Source organism: Triticum aestivum, chromosome 1B, assembly GCF_018294505.1.
Source record: "Triticum aestivum cultivar Chinese Spring chromosome 1B, IWGSC CS RefSeq v2.1, whole genome shotgun sequence".
Classification (NCBI taxonomy): Eukaryota; Viridiplantae; Streptophyta; class Magnoliopsida; order Poales; family Poaceae; genus Triticum; species Triticum aestivum.
Genome location: NC_057795.1, coordinates 686,342,821 through 686,353,494, shown reverse-complemented (window position 1 = coordinate 686,353,494; position 10,674 = coordinate 686,342,821).

Sequence of the window (10,674 nt, the reverse complement as noted above, 5' to 3'; positions counted from 1 at the left end):
CTGACAGATTGACCCATTTGCACTTAAACAAAGGGACCTTAAAATCATGTCCGTAGTCAAGTTCCCATATGTCCACTATGTAACCATAATATGTGTCATTTCCCCTCTCGGTTGTTGCATCAAAGCGGACACCGCTGTTTTTGTTGGTGATCTTTTGATCTTGGTCAATCGTGTAAAATGTATTCCCATTTATCTCGTATCCTTTCCAAATCGTAACAGTCGAAGATGGTCCACTGGATAACAAGTACAGCTCATCACAAACAATGTTGTCACCTCTGATACGTGCTTCCAACCAACTGCTGAAAGTCCTGATGTGTTCACATGTAATCCAGTCATCGCACTACTCCGGGTGTTTGGAGCGCAGACTGTTCTTGTGTTCATCAACATACAGGGTCACCAAGGTAGAGTTCTGTAGAACTGTGTAGTGTGCTTGAGACCAAGAATATCCGTCCCTGCATATTATTGAGTCTCTTCCAAGCGTGCCTTTTCCAGTCAGTCTCCCCTCATACCGCGATTTAGGGAGACCTATCTTCTTAAGGCCAGGAATGAAGTCAACACAAAACCCGATGACATCCTCTGTTTGATGGCCCATGGAGATGCTTCCTTCTGGCCTAGCACGGTTATGGACATATTTCTTTAGGACTCCCATGAACCTCTCAAAGGGGTACATATTGTGTAGAAATACGGGGCCCAAAATGACAATCTCGTCAACTTGATGAACTAGGACGTGCGTCATGATATTGAAGAAGGATGGTGGGAACACCAGCTCGAAACTGACAAGACATTGCACCACATCACTCCTTAGCCTTGGTATGATTTCTGGATCGATCACCTTCTTAGAGATTGCATTGAGGAATGCACATAGCTTCACAATGGCTAATCGGACGTTTTCCGGTAGAAGCCCCCTCAATGCAACCGGAAGCAGTTGCGTCATAATCACGTGGCAGTCATGAGACTTTAGGTTCTGAAACTTTTTCTCTGCCATATTTATTATTCCTTTTATATTCGATGAGAAGCCAGTCGGGACCTTCATACTAAGCAGGCATTCAAAGAAGATTTCCTTCTCTCTTTGGTAAGAGCATAGCTGGCAGGACCTTCATACTGTTTTGGAGGCATGTCGTCTTTCTTGTGCAAACGTTGCAGGTCCTCCCGTGCCTCAGCTGTACCTTTTGTCTTCCCATACACGCCCAAGAAGCCTAGCAGGTTCACGCAAAGGTTCTTCGTCATGTGCATCACGTCGATCGAAGAGCGGACCTCTAGGTCTTTCCAGTAGGGTAGGTCCCAAAATATAGATTTCTTCTTCCACATGGGTGTGTGTCCTCCAGCGTCACTCGGAACAACTAGTCTGCCGGGACCCTTTCCAAAGATTACGTGTAAATCATTGACCATAGCAAGTACGTGATCACCGGTACGCATGGCGGGCTTCTTCCGGTGATCTGCCTTGCCTTTGAAATGCTTGACTTTCTTTCGACATTGATGGTTGGTCGGAAGAAATCGACGATGGCCCAGGTACACATTCTTCCTGCAGCTTGCCAGGTATATACTATCGGTGTCAAGTAAACAGTGCGTGCATGTGTGGTATCCCTTGTTGGTATGTCCTGAAAGGTTACTGAGAGCGGGCCAATCGTTGATGGTCACGAACAGCAACGCCTTTAGGTTAAATTCCTCCTGTTTGTGCTCATCCCACGTATGTACACTGTTTCCATTCCACAGCTGTAAAATTTCTTCAACTAATGGCCTTAGGTACACATCAATGTCATTGCCGGGTTGCTTAGGGCCTTGGATGAGAACTGGCATCATAATGAACTTCCGCTTCATGCACATCCAAGGAGGAAGGTTATACATACATAGAGTCACGGGCCAGGTGCTGTGATTGCTGCTCTGCTCCCCGAAAGGATTAATGCCATCCGCGCTTAAAGCAAACCATACGTTCCTTGGCTCACTTGCAAACTCATCCCAGTACTTTCTCTCGATTTTTCTCCACTGCGACCCGTCAGCGGGTGCTCTCAACTTCCCGTCTTTCTTACGGTCCTCACTGTGCCATCGCATCAACTTGGCATACTCTCCGTTTCTGAACAGACGTTTCAACCGTGGTATTATAGGAGCATACCACATCACCTTCGCAGGAACCCTCTTCCTGGGGGGCTCGCCGTCAACATCACCAGGGTCATCTCGTCTGATCTTATACCGTAATGCACCGCATACCAGGCATGCGTTCAGATCCTTGTACGCACCACGGTAGAGGATGCAGTCATTAGGGCATGCATGTATCTTCTGCACCTCCAATCCTAGAGGGCATACGACCTTCTTTGCTGCGTATGTACTGTCGGGCAATTTGTTATCCTTTGGAAGCTTCTTCTTCAATATTTTCAGTAGCTTCTCAAATCCTTTGTCAGGCACAGCATTCTCTGCCTTCCACTGCAGCAATTCCAGTAGGGTACCGAGCTTTGTGTTGCCATCTTCGCAATTGGGGTACAACCCTTTTTTGTGGTCCTCTAGCATGCGATCGAACTTCAGCTTCTCCTTTTAACTTTCGCATTGCGTCCTTGCATCGACAATGACCCGGCGGAGATCATCATCATCGGGCACATCGTCTGGTTCCTCTTGATCTTCAGCAGCTTTGCCCGTTGCAGCATCATCGTGCACATCGTCTGGTTCCTCTTGATCTGCAGGAGCATCACCGTATTCAGGGGGCACATAGTTGTCATCGTACTCTTCTTCTTCGCCGTCTTCGATCATAACCCCTATTTCTCCGTGCCTCGTCCAAACATTATAGTGTGGCATGAAACCCTTGTAAAGCAGGTGGGTGTGGAGGATTGTCCGGTCAGAGTAAGACTTCGTATTCCCACATATAGGGCATGGACAACACATAAAACCATTATGCTTGTTTGCCTCAGCCACTTCGAGAAAATCATGCACGCCCTTAATGTACTCGGAGGTGTGTCTTGAACCGTACATCCATTGCCGGTTCATCTGCGTGCATTATATAATGAAGTGACCAAATTAATAGAAGTTCATCATCACATTAAAACCAAAGTACATACATAATTCTCATCTAACAACATAAAGCTCTTCAGAGCATCTAAATTAATTAAACCATACACTGAAACTATGTAAAACATTTCAATGCGAAAACAAATGCGATCATAATCGCAACCAATGTAACAACTGATCCAACGGCATAATGATACCAAGCCTCGGTATGAATGCCATATTTTCTAATCTTTCTAATCTTCAAGCGCATTGCATCCATCTTGATCTTGTGATCGACGACATCCGCAACATGCAACTCCAATATCATCTTCTCCTCCTCAATTTTTCTAATTTTTTCCTTCAAGAAATTGTTTTCTTCTTCAACTAAATTTAACCTCTCGACAATAGGGTCGGTTGGAATTTCTGGTTCAACAACCTCCTGGATAAATAAAATCTATGTCACGTTGGTCGGCATAATTGTCATAAACAATAAATGAACCAATAGTTATGAAAAGATAATATATACCACATCCGAATCATAGACAGGACGAGGGCCGACGGGGGCGGATACCAAAACCATCGCACTATATAAGATGCAATAATAAAAGTAAGAAAATAATACAAGTATCTATCTAAACATACAAGTAAGAATATTTTTCCTTTCAGAAAGAAGATAAGAACAAGAGGCTCACCACGGTGGTGCCGGCGATGAGATCGGTGCGGGTGATCGACGACGGTGAAGACGGGGACGGGGCGTGACGGACCGCTAAACCTAGACAAATATTAAGGAAAATGGAGCTTGGCGGTCGAGCTTGGAGGGGAGAAAGCTTAAGTAGTGTGGCTCGGGCATTCCATCGAACACCTCGTGTGCATAGGAGGTGAGCTAGAGCACCACAAAGCTCTCCCCTCACCGGCCACGAAAAGCAGAGCACTGGGAGTGCTCTGCTCGCGAGCGGGGGGTATATATAGGCACCACCATTGGTCCCGGTTGGTCGCGTGAACCGGGACTAAAGGGTTGCCTTTGGTCCCGGTTCGTGCCACCAACCGGGACCAATGGTTGTGGGCCAGGAGCGAGGCCCATTGGTCCTGGTTCGACCCACCAAACGGGACCAAAAGGTCCAGACGAACCGGGACCAATGGCCCACATGGCCCGGCCGGCCCCCGGGGCTCAAGAACCGGGTCCAATGCCCCCATTGGTCCCGGTTCTGGATTGAACCGGGACTAATGGGCTGGACCGGCCTGGACCATTGCCCCCTTTTCTACTAGTGTGACCAAGGCTCCCTGTTAGAGTATACGGTCCTAACATCCTTGCACGTAGCTTATCAGGTGGAAGAAGTCTTTGTAACACTTCACTAAAGTAACATGTGTTCCCACCATTCTTCATCCTCCTGACCACCACATTGCCACGTTGTCCATTCTAATGATCAACTATATCTACGCTTACCATTTCAAAACACCCATTCCTCTCCTCTGCATCAACTTTCTATATCTCTCATCTCAGTATGTTCTCTTCTTTTTTCCTCCTTTGTTCCTACTGCACAAGTTTTCTTTGCATGGTAAACAGTATTATCCAAACATTGTTAACCTAAAGTGATGGTCCAGGGGCTTCATGTCCACACACACATCTTACACTAGCCATTATTTGACATTTCTGATTCCACAGTGCCACAACCATGCCCAGATATAAGTTATGATTCCGCTCCTGACACAAGGCACTGCCTATGCGCCTCTGCGTTCCAAGTGGGGGCAATGTGCACTACAAAATCTGCGCATAAACCTGACATGATATCCAAACATTCTTCTTAATTCTCTTGATCAATTAGTTCGTTGCCAGCTTAATTTGCACATAGTTGCACAATATCATCCTTCTACATGATATCGTTGCATCTTGGATGGACTTCTCTGCTTCTTCCATTAGTTTGTCATACTTGCTCTATAAAGAGTCATAGCTTTCAAGAATATCATCAGGACCGCATGTCACGATACCTTGTAAGACCATCTTGGGTATGTAAAAGCTATCAGGGAGCAGGGGTCAACCTTTGAAACCAGCACATATGCACAATACTATTTGTGGAGATATACTTTTCCCAGAGCTTAACAGACAACTGCTCATTCACTTTCTTATTTCCTTTCATCTTGTCATCCACATCCACAAGATATGGTTTTGATTAGCATTAATTTCTAGAGTACGGCGAGAAGGAGCCCATTAATCCATGTTTGAAAAAATCAGCATCGCCAGCTCAAGAAAGCGTCATCTTGCAGTGGGTGGTTGTGATGTGCCACACTAGAATTACATCTAAGTATGTGGGCAGGTCGAGGCAGATACAACCGTACCACTTAGTTCGCTCATTGTGAGCATCAGACAACGATGTGATGACCCTAGAAGAAGATGCCTAGCTCCTCATGATCTATTTTAGGACTGTTTGCTGATCATTCAATATCACTAACATGATCATGATATTTCTCCAATTTTTCTTTAGGAACATTAATATGAGCAGCAAAATATTTACACAGAGTAACAATTGTATCAAAATCAAGTCCATACATAGAACAAGGCTTGTGAAATTTAAAAGTTCCAGAAAAAGACTTAACATTTATAATTTATAACTGACTCCTTAACTTTGGGGATCTCCAAATATTTAGTGTTACGAGATGTTCTCAACATTTATCACCAGTATTCTTCTCACTAAAGCAACCTCCAAAAGACATATCAAGTGTTTCTTTATCATATCGAGAAAGTCGCGCGTAGAAGTTTTTAACAATCATCTCTTTGGAAAGCCAACGAGTAGGGCATTTAAGTATCAAGGATATAAGCCTCCACCAAGTTTGGTTCGTGCTTTCACCGAAGCGAGACAAAAATTTATAAATATAATTCATGTCCCCATGTACATGTTGAGCTGGATGAAACTTGAAGATAAATTCAGTATATAATCCATTCCATTTCATAGCAAAGGGATAATCCAATAACCTAATCAAACATTTCTCTCCAAAGATCGGAATATTTTCTTCAAAACCCCATCCTCTTGTAAACCTGAAAGCTTAAAAAGACCACATAGTTCAAGAAGATGGCGCAAATTGTCCTCAAGAGCGGACCATCACCTCCATAACGGTTAGCCCTCACATGGTTCCAGAAATCCAATAGGGATCCTATAAGGTGTTCCAGAAGGTGGAGGTTTTCTCCAAACCACATGGGTGGCATAGGCGACACCGCCTGCTAACAAGTTATGAACATCAAGCAAATCCTTAGTGGACTAAATTAGCAAAAAAATAATCAAGCTGAGTAAATATTTATCTCACCAAATTGCACTTACAAAAGCACTACGCTCCCGAAAATGGTTAAAAAAAGAGTCTTGATAACACTTAAGTGAAGCGATCTATCATAGCCTTTTCGCTTAGTAAGGATGTCAAGCCCAACGAGAAGTAGGAGGAATCAGTTGACGGAAACTAGTAAGAGTTCACTGTAAAGCTACAAAGAGTGTCTCTTGGTTTGATCGAAAGCAAGAGTAATTACGAAAAAACAAAATAACAATAGTGCAACAAGTGGCCCAATCCTCACTTATGCTAAGCACAAGCTGACTGTTTTAGTTCTAGGGATCAAGGCGTTCCCGCATTTAGTTCCTGTTCATTGCTATGATTGTTTGTTGCGCGGTGAAAAGATTGTTTTAGTTTTAGGGATCAAGGCGTTCTCGCATTTAGTTACTGCTCATTGCTATGATTGTTTGTTGTGCGGTGGAAATTATGGCCGCTTCTTTTATTTCAAAATAATTTCCGGTATTTTCTTGGAATTTTTTAAGCTTTGAATAATTGATTTTCCTTTTGGTATGTTTTCACCCACTTTTCATGTTGTCCGGTAATTTCCTAAGAATTTTCCTCTCTGTGTGTTTTGAAGGGGAAAATACATTAGAATTGGGCAATAATATGCAAAATATTGATAATGAAGAGGAAACTGTAATAAGAAATAGTGATGTAAAATGGACGTATCGCTCCTCCATTCGCCTGGACCCATCCACGTCTTTGTCCCGATCGCTCTTGACGTTCCGTCCCACCACCACATATGGTACGCCTTCACTGCCGCCACCACCGACTGGACAGCCAGAGGGCGGAGGAGGAAGTTCCCGTGCGAGGTTCTCAGAGTGATGGTCGACGACGCTTGCTCTCGTGGACAGTGGAGATCTGACCCGAACAACATTGTGCACATCGTATTCTTGAGAATGCGGCTAGCGGCCTCCCCACCCTGCCAGGCATTGACGAAGATAGGCTGCTCGGTGTGGGCGCGCTTCCCTTTTTTTTATTCTGCTCGAGGATTGTTGCACCCGGGAAATCGACCAGTACCGACGTTTTGGGCAGGCCCTTAAGTTTTTAATTATCGAGCTCAAATCTTTCCCCGAGTGCCTGGTTGTCGAGTGTCTGTAAAAAACACTCGGCAACGCTTCGGTGGAAGGGTGCATGTCGAGTGCGGTTTGCCGGCTGTAACACTCGGCGAAGTCTTTGCTGAGTGTACCTAGTAGTCAGGGAAAAACCGATTTCCAATAGTGCATAGCTAAAGCAGAGGCCAAGTCAAGCTGTTTTGGGGGGCTCGCCGGAGCACAGAGCTCGAACTAGCTCGGCCAGAGGAACAGCAAGCTTGCGGGCGGCACGGGCTGAGCCCAGGCCATGTCCACCCTGACTTACGGAGGCGCGTAAATATTTTCGGACATGCATGGTGTTAGAATTGTGTCGAATATTATTGTACAAGTTAGGTTACAGTTGGACTTGGTTTTGGACTGTGTGTAGACAGGGTAGGAGTTGTGTCCTAATAGGACACCTGTATCCTAGGCCTCTCATATATATCGGGGGTAGACACACGATGTAACATATGCCAACATAATAGTACAGGCGCGCAGGGGGAGCCGGCGGCGTTTGCCGGCGCCCGGGTGGCCGGTGTGCGGTATTGTGATGGTGTCATGGGGAGGAGCGCCCGTAGTCATGCCCCGGGGATGTAGCCATATCGGTGAACCTCGTTAACAAATCTTGGTGTCCTGCCTCGTGTGATTGTTGGTTCTCGGTAGATCGACGGAGCGCCTCGAATTTATTCTAACAAGTGGTATCATGAGCAAGGTTCGATTTGAGGCTGCGGTTGTTGATCTAGAGGTGATGACGCCGAAGGCTGCGAAAGAAATTAGTTCGATCCATGGTGTCAGGCAATCGGGAGCAATCTCGTTGGTGGTGGATGGCAAACCAGGACTATCGATGGAATTTTCCGAAGCGGCGGAAGTCGGCGAGTACACGAAGGAATTGGAAGCGGGAGGCCAATCGATTTGCACCAGGAGTTTTCGGCGGCGGCGCGGGATAGCGCTAGTAGCAGGTCAGATCGGATCGGTTCCGATCAAAACCAGGAGCGGAGTGCGTGCAGGCAGGGCCACGTAGCAGCGCAACACGGGTCTTGGCCCACGCGGGGCTCCGCCCATGAGGGAGCGACGACCAGGGGAGCAAGTCCCAGGAGCCAGCTCGGGCGCAATACGTGGCGAGGTCCTAGGGATGAGACTTGCCTGCTCCCTCCGTGTGTGCCCATCCGTGCTCCCGCTTACGTGGCTTGATTTGATTGGAACAAAATAAGGCGCGGCCCCACCCTCTTAAAATCAGGGGGGAGATGATTAGAATAGAAAGACAAAAGAAAAAAAGACAACCGTAGGATGGAGTGGGAGCACGGATGGGAGCATGGAGAGGGAGCAGGCAAGCCGGATCCAGGTCCTAGTTCGGCTGGCTCGTGCGTGCATGCCGGAATTGTGTGCAGCAGATTGACACGAGTTTTTTGTTGGAAAAAAGGGCGTCAGAGAACACCATGATGCGTGCATTGATGAGCAGGAAAGATAGTAAACCAAATCTATAGTAACTAGGTGTGGTGGACATGGAATTCTTTAGATAAAAGTTCAAAACGAACCTTGAAGTTGTATACGAAAGCTAAATCAAACCCTGAACTTTGAATCCCGGAAATTAACACTCTGAACTTGTAATCTCGGTCTATTTTGGACCCTAGACCTGTTTGGCACACTGGGAATAAGAAAATCCCGGCCGGGATAACCTGCTACTCTGAATTTGGGCCGGCCCACTATAACACAACAAGAAATCATGAACTTTAAAATATATTCGCGCATTTCTAAATTTTCCAGCAGTTAAAAAACATTCCAGTTTTCTATTTATCGCACAAATTTAATTCATTTTGTGTTTTGAATTTTTTCTGGAATTTTGAAATTCTATTCGCATTTTTAAAAGCTGCTTGTGATTCTAAAAACAACTATAAAAAATGTTCAGAGTTTCAACAGTTTTTCACATGCTATGAAAATGTTTCGGATTTTCAAAAATTGTGTCACATTTTACAAATAATGTTTTTATAATTTTGTAAATAATTTGTTTAGAAAATGTTTCGGATCGTTGGCTACGTACTCGTGTGGGCTGGCCGACTAGACATGAAGCGAGCTTTTCTTTTCTGAAAGTTGTACAAAAAATTTAAGTGCAAACACTTTTTGAAACATAAACATAATTTTAATGTGTGAATGCTTTTTGAAAATTTAGAAAATAGGAACAAATTTCGAAATCTGAACAAATTGTAAGAAAATATTTCGTGACATCTAAAAAATATCGCAGGTTTTATGAAAATGTACGGACCAATTCAAACAAATGTTTATATAATTTATAGTAATATTTGTGTGATTCAAAAAATGTTTCGTACAATTGAAAAAATGTAGCATTTCAATAATGTTCATGAGTTTCAAAAAATGTGTTTGTGACATTTTCAAACAAAAATGTGTGTACAATGTAAAGAAAAAGTGTGTGTGTTGTAAAAATTTGTGTCTTACATTTAAAAGAATATACTTGGCATGTTTTTGAAAACAGTGTCTACATATTTAAAAATGGTGAACCATGCAGAAGAGTGTTCGTTTGGTTCTATAAAATGTTTATTGTCATTGAGAAAATGTAAACATGCATTTGGAAAAAATATAACCATGTATTCACAAAAATGAAAAAATTTAATTTAAAAATGTACATAATGTATATGGAAGTATCAAAAGTTTATCAAAAAATATTTTATGTGTGCGTTAAAAATGTACATTGGATAAGAAGAAAAAATAGACATGAGTAAAAAAGAGAAAAGAAAAAAAATAGAAAAAGGAAAAAAACAGAGCAGTGCGCGCACGCGAGCGACGACGTTAATGGGCTGGCCTAATTCAGCAAATACCGGCTAAGTCCACTCAAGGTTTAAAATAGACCGGGATAAGGGAGTTTGGTGTGCTGATTTCAGGGATTGAGAGTTCAGGGTTTGATTTAGCTTTAGCTGACAAATTCAAGGTTTGTTTTGGACTTTTTTCAATTCTTTACACGGAGAAGGCTACAAGGGATGTTGTTTTGACTTTCTTTGCTTTGTACATGGGTTGTACGTGATGGCAGCATGAAGGTGTGTCGAGACGCCGCGTCGCATATTCATATAAGATCAACAGGAGTTGGCGGGTGGATCCACCGTTATTTTTTGGTCTGATGGCTACATGTTTTCTCAAGTGTTGCATCAAGGATGTGATCTGTTGGTGCGAAGGAATGCTTGATTGTGTAGCGGAATGCCAAGTTGATGAAGATGGATGTGCGTGGTGAGGATGGCGACGTGCGTATAAGGCTCGAAGGAGTCTGGAGCATGTTGTGACAGGATCATGCAAACAAAGGGCGTCAAGC